This window comes from Hyperolius riggenbachi, chromosome 12 (genome assembly GCF_040937935.1).
Source record: "Hyperolius riggenbachi isolate aHypRig1 chromosome 12, aHypRig1.pri, whole genome shotgun sequence".
Taxonomy (NCBI): Eukaryota; Metazoa; Chordata; class Amphibia; order Anura; family Hyperoliidae; genus Hyperolius; species Hyperolius riggenbachi.
Genome location: NC_090657.1, coordinates 142,737,393 through 142,758,282, shown reverse-complemented (window position 1 = coordinate 142,758,282; position 20,890 = coordinate 142,737,393).

Here is a 20,890-nt window from a genome sequence, read left to right as displayed (position 1 = left end):
GATAACCTAAATACCTTTTTACCCCTTTTACCACCACACCAAATAAAAATAAAGCTTGCTTGTTTTAACCACTTCTCCTCCCCCGGGACGAGTAACTATGGCCCTGCAAAATGCCACAGCTGCTTGCAGGGGCTTAGCTATCACGTCCCTCCCCACCACGCATTACCGCTCACTTTTTTTGAAAAAAAAAAAAAAACAATTACAAATAAAAAAAATACATAAATAGTTACCTTAGGGATTGAACTTTTTTAATATGTATGTCAAGAGGGTATATTACTATTACTTTATAAATTATGGGCTTGTAATCAAGGATGGACGCAAAACTGACAAAATGCACCTTTATTGCCAAATGAAATATTGGCGCCATATATTGTACTAGGGAAAAAATGTACATGTTGCAATACCCGGGACAATGGGGAAATAAAATGTGTGTGTTTTAGTTATGGTAGCATGTATTATTTTAAAACTATAATGGGCAAAAACATAAATAATAAATGTTTTAAATTTTTCTTCTTTTTCATGATAAAACACTTTTAGAATAAAATAATTCTTAGCAAAAAGTACCCCCCAAAGAAGGCCTAATTGGTGGCGAAAAAACAAGATATAGATTGTTTCATACTGATACCGTATATACTCGAGTATAAGCCAAGTTTTTGAGACCAAAAAAGTGTCCCAAAAGTGGGGGTCTCGGCTTATACTCGCGTCACTAATTTGAGTAGTGCTGGCTGTGCCCCCCTGGAGCTGTGTGCGGAGTGTTACCCTGTGCTCTGTGTTAACTTTTGCTACCCTTCCTCCCCCCGCCCGCTGGAACTGTTCTGCGGTAGGCTGTGATGTCTCTCCCAACCCCCCCGAGCTGCGTGTGGTGTGTGCCGTCCCCGCTGGAGCTGTGTGAAGTGCTGTCTATGCCGGCATGAGTTGTCCTCCTTCCAGCTATATGTTCAGGTGTCCCCCACCGGAGCGCTGTATTCCTCTCTGCGCTGCTGCTGGCATGTGCCCCCTCCCCATGCCGGAGCGGTGTGAAATTGTATTACCCGGCATTTGCATGCAGAGTCCTCACTCCAGGATTCATTTTCGCCTCGTCTGTCTGTCCAGGGTCTCTATGATCCTCTGCAGTGGAACATAAAATGTGACAAGCCACTAGAGGGCATCATACAGATGCGACGGACAGAGAGGCAATGAATCCTGGAGTGAGGAGAACTCTGCATATGACAGGTAATACAATTTCACACCACTCCGGTGTGGGATGGATACATGCTAGCAGCAGCTCACAGAGGAATACAGCAATCCGGCTGAGGACAGCTGAACACGTGGCTGGGGGGATGCAAGCCGCAGCTTTACACAGGTCCAGCGGGGGGGGGGGGGGAGCAACGGTCTGCTGATTAAACCGCACGCAGCTCTAGGGGGGGAGACAGCACAGCTTAATGCAATGCATGCAGCTCCAGAGGGGAGACGGCACAGCCTAATGCAATGCACGTAGCTCCAGGGGGGAGACGGCACAGCCTAATGCAATGCACGCAGCTCCAGGGGGGAGACGGCACTGCCTAATGCAATGCACGCAGCTCCAGGGGGGAGACAGCACAGCCTAATGCAATGCACGCAGCTCCAGGGGGAGACACCACAGCCTAATGCAATGCACGCAGCTCCAGGGGGGAGACAGCACAGCCTAATGCAATGCATGCAGCTCCAGGGTGGAGACGGCACAGCCTAATGCAATGCACGCAGCTCCAGGGGGGAGATGGCACAGCCTAATGCAATGCACGCAGCTCCAGGGGGGAGACAGCACAGCCTAATGCAATGCACGCAGCTCCAGGGGGGGAGACAGCACAGCCTAATGCAATGCATGCAGCTCCAGGGGGGAGGCGGCACAGCCTAATGCAATGCACGCAGCTCCAGGGGGGAGACGGCACAGCCTAATGCAATGCACGCAGCTCCAGGGGGGAGACGGCACAGCCTAATGCAATGCACGCAGCTCCAGGGTTGAGACGGCACAGCCTAATGCAATGCACGCAGCTCCAGGGTGGAGACGGCACAGCCTAATGCAATGCACGCAGCTCCAGGGTGGAGACGGCACAGCCTAATGCAATGCACGCAGCTCCAGGGGGGAGACGGCACAGCCTAAGGCAATGCACGCAGCTCCAGGGGGGAGACGGCACAGCCTAATGCAATGCACGCAGCTCCAGGGGGGAGACGGCACAGCCTAATGCAATGCACGCAGCTCCAGGGGGGAGACGGCACAGCCTAATGCAATGCACGCAGCTCCAGGGGCGAGACGGCACAGCCTAATGCAATGCACGCAGCTCCAGGGGGGAGACAGCACAGCCTAATGCAATGCACGCAGCTCCAGGGGGGAGACAGCACAGCCTAATGCAATGCATGCAGCTCCAGCAGGGAGGGAGGGGGGCACAGCTGGACATGCCACACCCAGCTTTGGCAGCGGGGACACAGCTGCACATGTCACACATGTTCACATGCAGGAGGGATGCAAGGTACTGAATTTAAATATAAGGCTTAAAGCAATCAGCAAGCTTTACTGGAAAAACATGCAAAGTCCCTAGGGCTGCTGTTTGCATCATAGATTTTCTGGACAATGTTAGACTTCTTGGAGACCTGTCACCTATTGGGTCACTAGTAATAACCAGAGATGGATTAGGATGTAATGGAGCCTTAGGCATGGTAGTAGATGTGGGACCCCCTTGTAGTCTTTTTGGTAAGCTGATGTGAAGAGAGATCACAGAAGGTGGCTGATAGGCCCCTTGACGCCCACTAGGCCCCAGGTTGCCTGGTGGATGATCCCTAGGAGGTCCTCAGTAGGTACTGTACTTCCTACCCTCGGCTTATACTCGGGTCAATCATTTCCCTCAGTTTTTTGGGGTAAAAGTTGGGGGAGTCGGCTTATCCTCGTGTCGGCTTATACTCGAGTATATACGGTAAGTAGTAATACAGTTATACTGTAGGCAAATGAATGGAAGGAGTGCTGACAGGTGAAACTTGCTGTTTTTTTAAGGGGAAAAACCCTTCGAGGTGAAGTGATTAAAGATGGAATTTCTAAGCCATAACGTTATTCAAACATTACATTACAGCCAAAATGAGGGAGGGGGGGGGGGGGGGAAGTAAACAGAACATAGCATTTTGTAGGTTGTTAAGGTAAGGCATTCAGAGGATCACCACCATATTAGGCATGCAGCCATTAAACCGGACCCCAGGCGTAGCTGCCAACATGGGGACATATAATAATAATGACTTTCGACCATACAACAACTGTAGTAGGAAAGTCAGATCTAATTCTCAAAAAGTCAAATTTAATGTCTCTTATGATCTGCCTCGTAGAGTTCCTCCAGCATGTATACCCAAAACATCTGGAGGCCAGTTAAAGTTCACAAAACAATGTATCTCTGGCAGAACTCTGGTGCACAACATCATCGGCACACCGATCCAACAGACACTCGCCTGCGATCTCAGGAACCCCAACTTATGGCCATCTGTCCATACTTCTCTCCTTGCACTCTAAACCACATATTAGTGTCCCAGGATCCAAACCAGGTGAGGAAGTGAGTCTAACAAACAAAATAACAAACAGCAGCCAGCATCCCACTTGAAAACTGTATGCACCCTAAACTAAACCTGATCCAACTCCTACGACCAACTAGGGCCTAACATATGAAAGAAACTGAGATGATCTGTTAATTTTTTTTTTATCTAATCAACACTAAGTCCCCACTGAGCTGCTTCCGTCGCTGCCCCAATGCGGAGTGAGTGAGAGGTGTATCTCCAGAAGGTATACATAGGTGGGCTAAACATTTCCTTAAAACATCCACAAATTGATACTTAGTCAATAGATTTATAGCCGTGACCTCTTCCTCAGTCGATCCCAGGCTGCTTCATGTAGCCACATGGTGACCTAGTGCTGGATGAGAGGCCTGCCTGTGCCCAGCAGCTACTGAAACACTGTCGGACTCCTTCCGCCCTGAATCCTTGGTTGAGGCCTGCACCCGGGTGGTTGCTACCTGTTGCTTTTTTGCTGATCCCTGCTTCATCTTCTTCTTAGATGCGGCCCGCTTCCTAGAAGTAGCGCTGTAGCGTGGCCTGTCACTGAATCGTCTCAATGGTGTGCCTGGCTGCTTTGCCTGATTGCAGTGCCCGCTTAAACCGTCCCCATGTTAATTAAAGGCAGCCAACAGTGCATCAGGCTGACTACCAGGATACACACCACAGGGTGAGCTTCTACTCAGTTGGAGATTCCTCTTGGCCGTCCCCCACTGAGGCTCCAGTGTGGGGATGAGCTCAGGTGGAAAGGTTGGGACTCAACCGCTCCGGATTTCTGAGTGTGCGACCTACCGGAAGTGGCTTTTAATGTTTCTGCACATCCAACTCCTCTGGTAAGGAACTCACTAATGCTAACAGCATGATGACTGGTATGAATTAGCAGGGAAGCCACATGCTCGCCTTTTTCCTGCTGTCATCCATCCTGCATGCTTGGTCACTTGGTCTTCTAGAATATCTGAAAATGGTTTTTTTTTTATTTTTTTTATTAAGGTGCATTGTCATTTTAAATTTTACACATTCTCAGTCTTTAGTCCTGAAAAATAAGTATAATAAATCCAATCATGGGGTTGATAATTAAGTTATTTCTGTCCTGAAAAGACCCTTGCTGCACAGGAGACACACAGGAAATCGTGGCCAATTTTGAAAAAAACTCTACTTAAAATTCATCAGAGGAGGCCCAAATCAGTCTGCCTGGTTGAAAGCCTGACATGTGACAGACAGGTAACCAGATACAGTATAGGTGACAGGTAACCAGATAAGGTGGTCTCATTACCTAGCGAAACTGATTCAACTGAGGACTGACTGCAAAAAAAAATGAAAAGATTTCACAGGAAGTCATTGGTGACTCTAATGGCATGAAAACATCATTCTTGTGTTCTTTTTTCCAGCTTTAACTCCCAACTTAAATACTAATATTTGGCCACATAAAAGGTTCTTATTGTACTTTTGAAAAACATTTCTTCGCCAGGAAATTTCAGCTTTATTCGAGGTTTGCTTCTAAAGCTATTGAGATTTCTGAACAAAGTAGTCGGAAAGTGGGTGCACAGTAATCCTGCTGCAAACAGCAAATTACGGCTTATGCCCAAATGTAGCCAAGACTGCATTTTCTGAGACGCTATTAGTACACTCACTGCATCTACTTATTGTGCAGTAAAGGTGTCATTTAATTGTCTGAATTTTGCTTTGACTAAGTGCTATGATGGCAGAAAGAAATAAAAAAATGCAGTTCTGCTAGATTAATAAAGCAAAAAAAAGTGCTATTTTGCAGGAAAGCGCAGGAAGTTGTAGGCACAATTGACTTTAGTTTTTTTTTTTTTTTTTTGCTTTTCAGAAATTAAAGTCTGTGTGTTGTCCAACCTATACTATTACTTTTATTCTATCAATGCTGAAATGAAGGTATCTATACAATTTTAATGAAGGTTACCCAAAATAATTGTAATTGTGTGACTGTTTAGGAATGATCGGTGTATAGACATATTATTCTATGTGCTGGGCAGCCTGATCTGTTCTGTAGAGGGTAGGAGGGGGGTGGAGGATGAATGGGAGGTGTCCCACTGTGGAGACCACAACAGATGAACAATGGTGTTGGTCATTATTACTAATGGCAATGTGAGCAGCATTGGGGGGAAAACATTTTTTACACTTGATGTTCATACAGTATGACACAATCCTGAGCAATAGTTTTTGATGATAAAAATCTTGTGTCTGCGTAGCTTAAAGGGTAACTCTAGTGACACAAGGGTGCTTCTTCCATGAAGCAACATGAATCACATGCTTCAGGGCGGCAAAAATAAGAGGACGGCAAGAGACAGCTCCCCTCCCCAAATGTCCTCCTCCTCACACTCCCCATCTTCCCCTCCTTGGATGCGTGGTACCACTTCACTCACCTGCTCTCAGAGTTCCAGGGATGGGATATCCATCTCGATGCCCGTCCAGCGTCCTGTATCCATTGCGACAGCGGTGCCTTATGTAACCTTTTGTGTACTGCCAAGTCACATGAGGCGCCACTGTAGTCAGAGAGGAAGCAGGTTTTTAAGTGTGGCTGGTGATACCTTCGCTAATCTGCTGAAAGCAGGTGTGTGATGAGGCGCCGGTGCAGCACATACCTGGCTTCATGGGGATCAGAGCCAGGATGCTGTAGGCCAGCATGGAGGACATGCTGTCTCGGAGGAAGCAGAGGAAGGTAAGCGTATTGCTAATGTATTGGTTATGGTAGAACCGGCCCTGTAGTGACATATAGCATGATTGCTAACTAGGGATGAATAGTAATAATATTACTATGATAATATAATATATTAATATAATAATATTAGGATTATTTTAATCCTCTCTACAAACTTGCCTGTGTTACCTTCATTGTTCATTGAGTCTGCATTACTCTGAAATAAACGTAAAGAGCAGGAGTGGATGCCCCGAGACACACCATACTTTTAACCGTAGAGTTTTAACTCTTAAAATTATAAAAGTTGTGTAAAAGCTCGATTCCACTGTACAGGACTGTGAGACACGATGCCAACAAGATGCACCCAATCCCTCTAGCTGTGCCGTGCATGGCTGTAGGGATTTTCATGTGTTCTCTTTTTTTGGGGGGGGGGGGGGATTGCTGCAAGTTGACCTTTTTTTTTCTGGCATACAAATCAAATGACAGCCTATTGATTTTAATAGGCTGTGTGTCCAAATTCTCAGGAAAACACAGCGAATTGCCTGTAGTGAAAACCGCCCCTAAGAGATAACATTTTGCGAACTGGTGAAGGTTGCAACTCCACATCCCAACAACGTGAAAAAGCATAACTGCATGCAGAGAAAGGACTGCTGTTCCATTTGAAATTCTTTATTTGTTTATTTTTTATTAAGAGTCATGAGGGTCCCATCAATAATACTATCTCAATTGCACGATCTTACCAAATCTCTGTAGTAAAAGGGTTAAAGCGAATATCCAAGAAGGTTATAGTTACCTGCGCTGTCTTCTCCCTCAAAGCTGTCCCAAAGACCCGACTTCCGAAATCACCCGACTTCCAGCATGTAGCCCCGCCTACCCCTTCCCCCACCCCCTTCCCCCCAAAAAAAATGCCAGTATGTTTATCTTAACCATAAGATAGGATTGGGGGGGGGGGGGGGGCGCCATGAGCCAGAAGTCGGGCCATTGTTCCTGATCACAGCCACCCCACACTATTTCCCACCCTCAGTCTATTAAGGAGCATGCATTCCTTATCAATTCCCAATTGATAATCTGCCCAAAAATCAGTTGGGTGTGCCCTACTTTGTACAAGATTCTTGTTCTATGTTTTTATCGAATCTAACATCTAAACCAAAAAAGTCTAATAGAGTTTGCCTACCTTTTGTGACACAAATTGTTCAATGTGCTCTGTAAAGCACACCAGAACCTGTGTCGGCTCTGTATGAATGCATAAAAATAATAAGTATCCAAGCATAGTTACATTGAACGGCACCAGTACACCTCACTGCTTCACTGCAAAGAAGGTAGACAAGCCATATACATGAGGCCTAATTGGCTGATGGGTGCTAATGCAAGTGCTGCACTTTTATGTTTCTCTTCTTTACTAACCCTGTAGATGTAAATGAATGCTTTGTAGGAGACAGCATGATAAATTAAGTGTGTTATGCCGAGTGTGCTCAGTCCCCACATGCAGATGTTTGTATTTGAACTAAGCAGCACAGCAGATGAAGCCAAGGATATTGTAGTGATTTTGTACATCACACATTGATATGATCTCTTGGTCTGTATCTCGGTTGTGTGTTTTCATTTATTTTCTTGTCACCCTGTGGCTCCTGTTATCATGCTCCGTGATTGATGCTTTAAAAACTCATTTTACAGCAATAATCACTCTGTTTGAGATAACACATCTTCTGTAATGTAAACGCTTATGTGAATGCCGATTTCTGTTTTTCTTTTGAAGTTAAAGTACAGGAATTGAGGATGCAAGTACTGAGAGAAAATGTATGTACATGGGTAAGAAAGAAGTTTAAAGACAAAGAAGAGCTATAAAGGGAAAGTGTTTTGCATAGTTTATTCTGGATCGTTTAAGTTAGCAGTGGTGTACCGCAAGGCCCAGTACTGAGCCCTGTTCTGTCTGGTAAGTCCAGTGCTAAACTACAGCCTCGAAAGCAAACTAAATCCTGGTGAAAATAAAATATAAAAAGAATAACAATTTTCTGCACTTATATTATTACATCTGCCTTAAAGTAGAACAAAACTCACTGCTCTAAAGGATTAGCTAACAGCACAATCTTTATTACAAAAAAATCCTAAAATAAACCTGAACCTTTAAAATGATTTACTTTGCAGAAATCACTGAAGGGGTTAAGCCTCAGTGTTTATGTATGAGTAGAGAGCTGGCAGAGATCTAGATCACAGCTACTGATAAGACAGTTTGATATTGCTAATTAATCAACATAGCAGCTGTGAATTTCGAAGCAAAGCTGTGAATTTCTAAGCTACTTATGTGTGGAATGAAGACTTTTTATTTTGTCCTGTACAAGAGTTTAGGTTCAATTTAATCTAGAAATACATTATACAATAAGCGGTACATCATGTAAACCATCAATCTTTCTGATATTCTTTACCTTTTTTACCACTTTGCACTCTTAGATTTTGGGCAAAAATCTTGTCTAACGTTGAACATGCTACTATCTTAATTATACTGGACAAAATAAGAAAAAGACTATCTAGCATTATACCTGCACACAGATCAAAAGCTTGAATCCATGACAGTATGGGGGTGCATTAGTGTAAATAGCATCAGCTGCTTGCACATATGAAAAGACACTGTTAATGCTAAAAGATGTATTTTCAGGTTTTGAAGTGGCATACACATGCACCCAGAATACCCCTTTCTCTTTGTTTTTCTCCAGGAAGAACTGTTACTTGTTACAGTGAGACAATGCCAAACTGGATTCTTCACATACTACTGCACAGCACAATTGTAACAGAGTCTAGGAGCCACGTTATTTGTATTTGGCTTCTAAGATGGCGCTGAACAGCAGCTGTGGCACACAGCTCCACTCTCTTTTTATTTTTTTTTATCTCTTTCAGTCCACTGCAGCTCACCGCAGTTAGGTTAGTTACCTAGGTTAGTGGTCTTAGTTTAAGTTTTAGTTTTAGTTAGTTTTAGGTTAGTTTTAGGTTTAAGTTTTTAGTTTAGTTCTAGGGCTAGCAATTGTAGCCAGCCCTCGGACTGCTGCCATCCCACCCACTTCAAAGTCCCCACTGACCTGGGGGACCTCCAGAGCGGCACCCGCACAGCCTGGTCACAGAGACCTCCGGAGCGGCATGGTCACAACCTGGTCACAGAGACCTCCGGAGCCGCATCCGCGCAGCCTTGGACACGGGAACTTGGCGGGACCCGGCTCCAGGATCCGGTCACCAGGCCCATCTCCGCCGCCGGACGGATCTCCGGCCTCCCACGTGGAAGAGACCCTGGAGCGGCCTCCGGAGCGGCATCTGCATAGCCTGGACTCGGCTCCAGGATCCGGTCGCCTGGCCCATCTCCACCGACGGACGGATCTCCGGACCACCCACCCACGTGGAAGCGGCATCTGCTCCAGGATCCTGCAGCCGGACCCTTCTCCGCCGCTGTACAGATCTCCGGCCACCCGAGTGGAGGAGCCGCCTCCAGGAACCGGCCGCCGATCACACCCCCGGCCACCCACGTGGAAGGACTTACGGAGCCGCACACCCAGCAGAGAGCGGCGCCCTTCGCCCGGGGCCTCCATCCTCCTGCTCCCGATGCGCAGCACGTGCGCCTGCTGATTGCTGCCAGGCCCCCCCCAAGCCTGCAAGGACAGCTTCTGCCTGGGACACATCAGGCAGCCACCCCCGCGGCCACTACGAGTCCCCGCTGCGGAAGCCAGTGAGGACAACCACTACCTGCCAGCCACCCGCCCACCGCTCTGAGGCTCCCACGTGGCCCCAGCAGGGAAGGGGCCCCCTTTGCGGCAGCGGACCCACTGAGCTATGGACCCACAGAGCTGCAGCCAGCCAAGCCACCGTCGCCTGAGCCCAGACACCGCAGCTGCGATCACAGACCCACATGGCACCCGATCATCAGTCTGCCTCCAGCCAGGGGTAAGAACCTTTGCCTCTCCACTCTGCCTGTCTGCTGCCTGACCCCCAGCTTTCTTGCCCCTCAACCTGCCTGCCCGCCTGCCTGACGACCCACAGCGGTCCTGCTTCTCTGCCGCAATAACCAACCTGCCTGCTGACCCGCAGCGGTCCTGCTTCTCTGCCGTAGTAACCGACCTGCTGCTGACCCGCAGCTTCGCTGCCCTCCAGTCTGCCTGACCCACAGTAGTCCTGCTTAGCGCACCACAACCCGCCTGCCTGTCTTCTCCACTCTGCTTGCCGACCTGTCCGCTTGCTGTCCTACAGCGGCCTGGCTATCAGCCCGCCAAGCCTGCAGGCACTCCTGCTGACCCACAGCGTTCCTGCTCCTCTGCCCCCCCCCCATAGCCAGAGACTATCTGGTGACTGCATGCAAGATCCTGTGGTGCGAGCTGGTGCTCCAATATGCCATGCCCCTCCACCCCACGCTGGCGAACCACCTCCACCCCACGCTGGCGCACCACCACCCCTTGCACCAACGGCCATGGCCTGCCCAGGCTGCCCCTAGCCACACGCACCACCTATACCAGGGAACAGCTTCTAGGGTGGGAGCCACGGGGCCCCCCCTCTTCCTGAGGCCAAGCCCCTGACCACCCTGGTCTGGGACCACATACAGCAAGTCCTAGACCCTGCACTGAGACTATGGCCAGGCAAGCGACAGAGAGGATGCCGGGCAGGAGCCCGCGTGAGACTATGGAAGAAGGTCCTATGCTCGCCATCCCCTCAGTCCTCCTGGCGAATGTACAATCCCTCCCCAACAAAATGGACGAACTACGCCTCCTCTGCGACAGGAGAGATCTTGGCTGTTACACCCCGGCCCTCTGCTTCACAGAAACATGGCTACATGAGGCCATTCCCGATGACGCCCTTCTCCTCCCGGGTTTCAGCATCATCCGAGCAGATCAGAACCCTGCCCTCTCGGGGGAAAAAAGAGGCGGTGGCATCTGCTTCTACATCAGCTCCTCATGGTGCCCCATCTCGACGATACTCGTCAGGAAGTGTTCTCCGGACCTGGAACTACTGCTAATTAACTGCAGACCGCCTTACTCACCACGGGAGTTTTCCTCTTATGTCTTTGCTGGAGTGTACATCCCCCCCGATGCCGACGTCAAATCAGCCCTACTGACCCTAAGCGAGACCATCTCGCAGTGGGAGACGTCCCTTCCGGAATCACTGTTCATCGTGGTGGGTGATTACAACAGAGCCAACCTGCGCCAGGAGATGCCACGCTATCACCAGCATGTAGCTTGCCCCACCAGGGGCCCGAACACCCTAGACCACTGCTACACGGCACTGAGGGATGCATACAAAGCGGCTCCATGGGCAGCCCTGGGTTCCTCTGATCACTGCCTCATCCACCTTATCCCTACCTACAGGAGGCGCCTAGAATCAGCCAAACCAATCATTAAGTCTACTAAGGTGTGGTCAAATGAGACCAAACTGAAACTTCAGGCCTGCTTTGAATGCACTGACTGGAAGTCCCTGGAAGCGTCAGACCTGGATGAATGGGCAGATAACGTCGCCTCATACATCAGTTTCTGCAAGGACTCGTGTGTACCAACGAAATCCTTCAAGGTGTACCCGAACAACAAGCCGTGGTTCACTAACAAGCTACGGCAACCACGGAGGCAAAAAGAGGCTGCACATAAGTCCGGCAACCAGGAGGACTATAGGAAGGCAAGAAACGACCTTAAGTGGGAGCTCGGAGCGGCCAAGAAGGAGTATGCCGAGAAAATCAAACTTAACCTACGCTCAAACGACTCTCGCGCGGTATGGAAGGGGCTGAAGGCCGCCACAAACTACAAGCCCCAAACCCAGCATGCAACACCCAGCCCGATACTAGCAGAAGAACTCAGCAGATTCTACTGCAGGTTCGAGAATCAGGAAGAACCGGAGGAGAACCAGGTACCAGCCATCCCACCTCCATGCCCTGCTGACAACGCCCTGAGACTGCCCTCTCCCATGGTGATGAGCGAAGCCGATGTCCTGCGCCTCCTATCAACCCTAAACGCCAGGAAAGCCCCCGGCCCCGACGGAGTATCTCCAGCGTGCCTGAAAACCTGCTGTAGGCAGCTTGCTCCTATCCTCTTTGCTATCTTCACCAAGTCCTTAGGGGAAGGTAAGGTCCCGATGTGCTTCAAGAAGTCTACCATCATACCTGTGCCTAAGAGACAAGGGGTCACCGAACTGAACAACTTTAGGCCCGTGGCCCTGACATCCGTCATCATGAAAACCATGGAGCGCGCAGTCCTGGCCCACCTCAAGCTCTCCACGTCACCACTCCTAGACCCCTTTCAGTTTGCATACAGAGCAAACAGGTCCACTGATGACGCGATCAATATCTGCCTAGAGCTCATCAACAACCACCTTGATAGGCCGGACACTTACGCTAGGATACTACTTCTGGACTTCAGCTCGGCCTTTAACACCATCTGTCCACGTATTCTCCAATGGGTCCTAGCTGCACTTGGAGTCCACCCAAGTCTACAACTCTGGATCCCAGACTTTCTTACCAACAGGTCCCAAGTTGTCAGACTGGGCGATATCCACTCTCAAGCTGCGACCACGAACATAGGAGCTCCCCAAGGCTGCGTATTGTCACCACTGCTGTTCTCCCTCTACACGAACAACTGCAGGTCCGAGGCAGACTCTATCAAGGTTATCAAGTTTGCTGATGATACCACCATCATTGGCCTTGTCACCAAGGATGATGTCCAGGAGTACCGTCAGCAGGTGGAGAGAATCTGCAATTGGAGCAAGGAGAACAGGCTGGAGAACAGGCTGGTGCTCAATACCGCAAAAAACGTTGAGCTATTAATCGACTTCAGGAAGGCTGCTCCCACCCCACCCCCAATTTACATTGACGGCACGGAGGTAACCAGAGTGCCCTACGCCCAGCTTCTAGGCACTACCATCTCCAGTGGCCTCCGCTGGAAGCCCAACATCACTGCCACCCAACGTAAAGCACAACAGAGACTCTTCTACCTCCGCCAGCTGAGAAAGTTCGGCATGACTCAAGAAATTCTAACCAACTTTTACTCCGCCACCATTGAGTCGATCCTCTGCTCTTCCATCTTGGTGTGGTATGCTGGCGCCACTGTCAATGATAGGAACAAACTACAAAGGGTCATCAGGTCAGCGGAGAGGATCATTGGGTGCTCCCTCCCCTCACTTGCCCTACTACACAGCAAAATACTAAAAACCAGGGCACTGAGGATTGCAAATGACTCCTCACACCCTGGCCACCGCTACTTCAGCATTCTGCCCTTGGGACGGAGACTACGAGCCATCTCCACTAAAACCACGAGACATAGGAACTCGTTCTTCCCCTCGGCAGTCAACCTCCTAAACTCCCTCCACGTTCTACCATCAAAGCAAACGTCGACGAGCGGCGAGGCCGGCGGCGCTACGGCTGAACAGCCGACCAGCCCACAAGACTAACTGAACTGACTTTCGACATCGTAGGGACACAATGGGATTGAAATGTTTTTTACAATGTTGTGTTAATCTGATTTTGCCTTCTATGCACTCTCTCTTTCTCTTTCCTCCTTCCTCTTTCTATGCACTCTTCCGGAGCCATTGCATTGTATTGTATTGTGCCAAAAACAATTCCGGGCATGTTCCCTCATGCTTGGCGAAATAAAAGGATTCTGATTCTGATTCTGATTATTATTTCGTATTTTGTTTTTTCACTTCCAATTCTTTTTTTTTTATTTTTTTTATTTTCGTGTTATGCAAAATTTCCCTGCATACCAGTAGCGTTCGAACTGTATGTAATTACCTCCACATTTGCATGCAGATTTTAACATTTGGAATGCGAACATTTACATTCCCTATTGACGTACATTGTATGCAAATCACATGCCCGGTGCAAAAAAAACCCCAAAAAACATACATATAATTCGTTTTGGTTTTTTGAGCATAAAATTTGCATGTGAAAATTGGAACAATGCAAGTCAAATGTGACAACATTGACTTGCATTAGATGTGCGTTGAACGCGACATCACTTCCGCATTTGAAGTGTACGCATCTGCGGGAAGTGTGCCTGTGTGAAAGTGGGTTCTGCTCTTCCTCTCTAGTCACTGCCATCTGAGACCTGACTAAGAGAGGCAGCAGCGGAGATTGGGAGCTGGCACACTGCGTGGGGAGGGAGACCCCATAAGAGAGCGTCGCTGGTGCCATGGCAACTGGCACCGGCATAATATTTAAAAAGCAAGCAGCCCACCGGGAATTCTCCTGGCTCCGCGCTGAGCCAGTCTGACACTGCTTGGACATGAAGGAGGGATAGCTACATATGAAAGAAGAGGCGGAAAATGGAGAGCAACACATGAAAAAGGGAAACTGATGCCAAAGGCAGCTAGCTGTTCACAAAAGAAATGCCCATTGCTGTACGTGGGTGATACACATGTAAAAGGGGGTTTATAAAGTCCAGCATTGCTCATGGCCATTTACACAAGAGATATGGGGATTGGGGGTAAGCAGAATAAATGGGAACCAGAGACTGGATTGCAGGTTATTTTAGGGTTGTCCCTCTTTTGACATCTGTTAGAAGGTCTTCCAGAATTGCTATGCCAGCTGTAATATTCTATGCACATTGGATTTCTGGCTACAGACAGTGGTCCGCCTTGGCAGACAGTAGTTGACTGTGGTTGGCATAGCTGCTAATGTTACAGCCTCCTTAGCTTCTGTGTAAACTGGACGTGGTGCATGTGTTTCCGTGCCGGAGATAATTATCTTCTGCCCACTTTGGCCCAGGTGTGTGTTTCTGTGCTTATTGTAATTATCATATTTACTGGATCGCTGGAGTCATGAAAATTCTACAGTTACTGGCATGGCAGCTAATTGTTTCCTGTGCTAAATGCAAATAAGAAGCTGAGACTCACTGCTGTGCTGAAATAAGATTTATTATACCGTATATTTCAGATTTCCTATATTGCATTGTTTCAAGTCATGCACAGCTTTTTCTTAAGCATGTGCATGCTGTTAAAGCAGACTTTACGCTAGATCGCACTTCATGGGGTTCCATAGGACATATGTTGTCAAAGTGGGAGCAGCATGATTGCTGATTGCATCAGAGGGATCTACTTTATAGTCATGCCTTCCTGCTCCTGTTACTGTATCTCACTTGATGGATTTATTATCTCACCAAAATGTTCTTGTCTCATTAAAAACTAGAGACTTTTATTTTTTCAATTCAGTCTCTGATTACCATAAATATTACAGTGTAGTCAGTTTTCCAGGCAGGATTACACTGTCCTCACAGAGGTCTCACATTTCTTGTATTAGGCCAAAAGTTTTGCACACATCTCGAGATGTTAGAAAACTTCTCTTTGTAGATCTTCTCCAAGTCAGTAAAGTTTTGAGGCTGATGTTTGGCAACTCAAACCTTTAGCTCCTTCCACAGATTCCCTATTAAATGAAGGTTTGGAGACTGGCTTGGCCAGTTCAGGACCTTCATGTGCTTCTTCTTGAGTGACTCCTTTGTTGCCTTGGTCATGTGTTTAGGGTCATTGTCATGCCGGAAGACCCATCCACAACCCATCTTCAGTGTTCTGCCTCAGGGATGTAGGATCTCATCCATTGGTCCCTCAATGCAGTGTCCTGCAGTTGCCCTGTAAAACAAGAACAGCTGCAAAGCAAAATCTTTCTGCTTCCATGTTTGACCATGGGGATGGTGATCTTTCAGTTATGCTCAGTATTTTTCTTAGTCCAAATTGCGGCTGTTCAAGTTGATTCCAAAGAGTTCTGTTTTGGTATTATTAGACCACCACACTTTCTCCCAAGCATTTCTTTTTCACTGTCAAACTTAAGACAGGCCTTTGCATGTGCCGTCTTGAGCAGGGGGTCTTTCTGGGTGTTGCAAGATTTCAACCCATTATAGCATAGCGAGTTATCAATGGTATTCTTGGTTACTGTGGTCCCAAGATCCTACCATGTATGTAGTTGTGGGCTTATCCTTCATCATTCTCTTGATCATTCACATCCCATGAGGCAAGTATAGAGCTCCAGACTAAAAGCATATGCTAGTCATTTCATTTTTTTTCCATTTTAGAATAGTTGCACCAACATTTGTCACCTTCCAACCAAGCTTTTTGCTAATGGGCTTGAAGCCCATTCCAACATTGTAAATGTCTACAGTCTTGTCCCAAATATCTTTCAAATTGCTATTTTTTCTTATCCATGATGATGGAGAGGTTGTAATAAAAGGAACTGATTTCATGTGAATGGGTGTACTTTATGCATATGAGTTGAGATCATAAGTATCTGTAATTGATTGACTGTGATCTGTGTGCCACATGGGCAATGTGATTTATAACTTATATTTAATGCGTTGTTTCTGGATGTTTGGTTCATTACAAAAATTTCAAACTGTTAATTTCTTTGTAAGTGGACAACTTAAAAATGTAGCAGGTAATCAAATATTTTTTTCCCTACTGTATATCTGTTAGTGGTGTGGCAACAATCCTTGCTGATGACATATATATCTTTAGTGTTGACTGTTATAATTTAAGTAGGCCTCAGTTACTTGGCCTGAGTTTTATGTAAAAGGCTTGTCCGCAGTGTATGCCTTTAAAATAAATAGAGGTTTTGTGATGCAGGCAGAGGCATCTCAGGGTCTGCGTGTAGCAGAGGATACACGCAGATACTGAGAACATGTTCCTAAAAGAAGGCCATCGGACTACTCTGACCTTAACACTACACCACAGGAACAGAAAACATTGGCCATATTTACTAAACATCCACGTTCCTGCATATGGGTCAAATGCCTCATTGATTATTAATCAAGTAGGTGTGTATGATGACACCACGAGTGGGTCCACCAATAATTTGGTCTAGGGGGTGGCGAAGATGATGTCATACTTAACTCTTTCCTAGTCGGTATTAAAGGCTGAGGGAGCTATGAGAGCTCACTTCTGCTTCTTCCTTCCACACTAGCTAGCAAGGCTGACTGGGACGACTTCTAAGCATGTTCTTCCTTTCTGTAATCTGATATAATGTATGCTGTACATAGGTAGTTTAGTGTAACGTAGTTAGGAAGAAGGTACCTGATAGACTTCAGCAGGGAGTCTAATCACGAGCTTGTAACGCAACATGAAGATTGGCATGGCTAGGATATGATGAATGTATCTATCTGTATTCCTGTTTCCTGAATAAATAACGTAAACATTGAAGAAGCCTGAGAAAGTCTATATCCTGTTTGCGGTGTGGAGAGTCAAGTGATCTCACAGTCTGTGAGACGGTGGTGTCGAAGCAAGGTGATAAAGAACAGTTTAGAACAGTGGTGCTGAAACCCTTCCCTGCCTAGCAAAACAGGCAGACAGGGGCCGGGGCCGAAGAAGGTGTTTTCAAGATATTCCACAGCAAAACAAGCGGAATAGACTGTAAAGCTTATCAAGCTGATACTGATAAGCTGGTGTGAGTGTGTGCAGGAGCCAAGCACACGTGCTGCAATTCGAGAATCAGCGGCGAAACTCTTGGACGTTACACTGTGACTGCATTGTGCACTGCAGTCACCAGCCGAAATATGGGTCGGACGGGACACTCCGGGGCCAGCTTGCAACTCGCTGTGGGAGATGTCGATCCACTGAGCCAGTCCAGTGTGGGGACGGAGATGACGGTGATTAAACGCTCAGAAAGTTCCGGAGTCCATGGAAGTTTCGCAGGTGAAGTTGCGGGAATGCTGATGAATTGCCAAGAATCTGCTGCTCAGGCAAGTTTGATTTACGTGTTATATGGCGTTATCTGTGTTGTATTGGTGTTATAACAAGGAGAGGATAATGTGGTCATATGTACATTCTGTGTTAATTGCAGCATGGAGGTTGCGTGCTTTATTTTTTTTTTTTTTTGTTCCTTCTTCTAGGTTGGTTTTGTTTTTCTTTCTCCCCGTCCAGAGACTGGGAGTGATGCCAGCTGTGTTTTAGCCTAGCAGAGAGCGCCCCACGGAAGAGATAGGGGGGGGCGGCTGTCGAGCAGGTGGAGGGGAGAGAAGAAAGAGAGAGATAGCTGAGTAGACAGGAGAGGGGAGTTGAGACAGTTGTAAAACTTAGAAGTAAGTTTTTCTTCGGTGAGCTGTTTTTTTTTCTAAGTAAGTTATAGTTGCAGCTGAGATAATGGGTGAGGTTTTTGTTTGTTTTTCCTCCGTGCGTTTCCAGTCAGAGCTGCTAACATGCTTGTAAATATCTGTATCTGTTATGTTGTTTAGCCAGTTTGTCTGTTGTGCGTTTCAGCAGTACTAGCTGTTAACCACCCTGGCGTTCTGATTAAATCGCCAGGGTGGCTGCGGGAGGGTTTTTTTTAAATAAAAAAAAAACTATTTCATGCAGCCAACTGAAAGTTGGCTGCATGAAAGCCCACTAGAGGGCGCTCCGGAGGCGATCTTCCGATCGCCTCCGGCGCCCAGAATAAACAAGGAAGGCCGCAATGAGCGGCCTTCCTTGTTTCGCTTATATCGTCGCCATAGCGACGAGCGGAGTGACGTCATCGACGTCAGCCGACGTCCTGACGTCAGCCGCCTCCGATCCAGCCCTTAGCGCTGGCCGGAACTTTTTGTTCCGGCTACGCTGGGCTCAGGCGGCTAGGGGGGCCCTCTTTCGCCGCTGCTCGCGGCGAATCGCCGCAGAGCGGCGGCGATCAGGCAGCACACGCGGCTGGCAAAGTGCCGGCTGCGTGTGCTGCTTTTTATTTCGTTAAAATCGGCCCAGCAGGGCCTGAGCGGCAGCCGCTGGCGGTGTTGGACGAGCTGAGCTCGTCCAGACCGCTCAGCTGGTTAATATGGTTTAGAGTTACGCTGTGTGTTTGAGTAGGTTTGAGTTATGGCAGAGATAAGCTGCAGATGATTTGTGAGGAGAGAGAGGTTTCTACGTTCCTGGGTGATGCTAAGATGTAAAATATTTAGCATTGCATCTGTGACGCGGTTTGTCTCAAGTTTGGCAAGCATCCCAGAGAGTATAGGTAGCGGAAGGCTGACTCTCGGTAAAATGTATCGATGCTGTGTGTAACTATGCATAAAAATGTTTGTTCTGTGTGTATTTTGTTTTCTCTCCTAAGATATAGGAACGAGAGGCTGCTATGGGAGCAGCCATCTTAGCTGGCAGTCCAGGACTCAAAATGGCGGCAGTGGAGAGAGCCCGCCCCCGAGAGTCATGGCCCCCACACGTCATGGCAGGGGGGAGGAGGGGCTGGGGGATCCACGTCACGTCAGGCTGTGCTCGCGGCTCCGGGCAGAGCAGCTGTAAGGGAGGGGGGTAGAAATACAGAGACATTCTACTGAGTGTCTCGGTTCTCAAAGTATTTCCCCAGAAGCTTTTCCCTGGGTCCATGGAAAAGAATGCCAGAATACGTGCACCGAGCTATTACTGTAAGACTAGTATGAGCACGGATAAGTAGTGTCCCAGCTAGGTGCAGGGACACACGTAGCAGCGCAGAGCAGGAAAGTGTCTGTACTGAGTTGCTTATGGGATTATTCCTGTAAGTGGGGCACCTTAATGGGTGGTGCAGCATGAGTTCCCAATGGAAGGAAAGGGGGACAGTGCATCAGGGGGGTGCCGGAGGTGGAAAAAAGGGAGTTGACCAATCCGGGTTTCCGTCGCCGCTGCTGCAGAGCGGTAACGTTTTTTTCCGGTTTTTGTCGTGGACAGGGCCAGAGCTTGACTGAGAGGTCTATGCTGGGCTGGGGCTGTTTTTTTGTGCGTTTTTTTTTTTTTCGTCCACTGATTATTCAAATATGTTTTTTTCCAGCTCCTATCAATTGTAGCACAAAGAACAAGAACTGAAAGCAGTTCAGGGGGCAATTATACAGATGATAGAATTGCCGTTTACAGAGTGACAGTGTATCAGTACGGTGTTTGCCATGTGACTACCTACCAAGTGGGCATTCAGGGATCTGCATACAGGCATGTGATGCTGGTATGCTTAGCCCTGCACCCTGTGTAGTTTAAATGTAAAGTGCCCCTTCCTACAGGGAGGCAGCCGTTTTTTTTGGTAGTCTAGTTAGTGGCACGGCAAACATCGATCAGAGGGTACAACACACAGAACTTCTAGCAGAGCTGGTATCGCAAAGAAAGTTCTAGATAAGTAAATGCGATAATGAGTAAGAGCATTGCAGGCTCACCTGCAAAGCAGCAACAGGTGTGGCATCCGTAATCTGTGCATGCGACGGCCGCGCATGGACAGATAAGGGGGGGTGTGGAGTGAGCTGCAATGGGGTGAGAGCTTCCAAAGGTGAAGCGAGCTTCCAAAGGTGAAGTCCGCGGGAGCATATTTTAAACAGGTAAGTACTGAGGATAGTACTGAGGTAGGGGGGTGAAGTTTAACTCCAATCTACCAATAAGAGTAAACAGAGTTAATGAGAACCATAAAGCAACGAGATCAATTACGGTATATATTGATCAATTTAAAGTGTAAAGAGTACAAGCCGCAGGGCGAATCCCAAATCATTAATAAGAATTGATTTGTTTGTATTTCGATTTCAGGTGTTTGGCAATATGGAATTGAGACAGCTGCAGTGCTGGCAGCAAAGATGGAGATGTCAGTCGGATAAGCGAAAGGTTCCAGATGCCAATCTAAGCTTGGAGGAACACGAGATTCATGAAATCGGAAAGAGACTAAAACACGAGATTCCTGAAATTGGAAAGAGACTAAAACACGAGATTTCGGAGATCGGAAAGAGACTAACAAAACTGTCTGAGCAAAGCATAATGCAAAGTGCTAATGTTTTTCTTTCC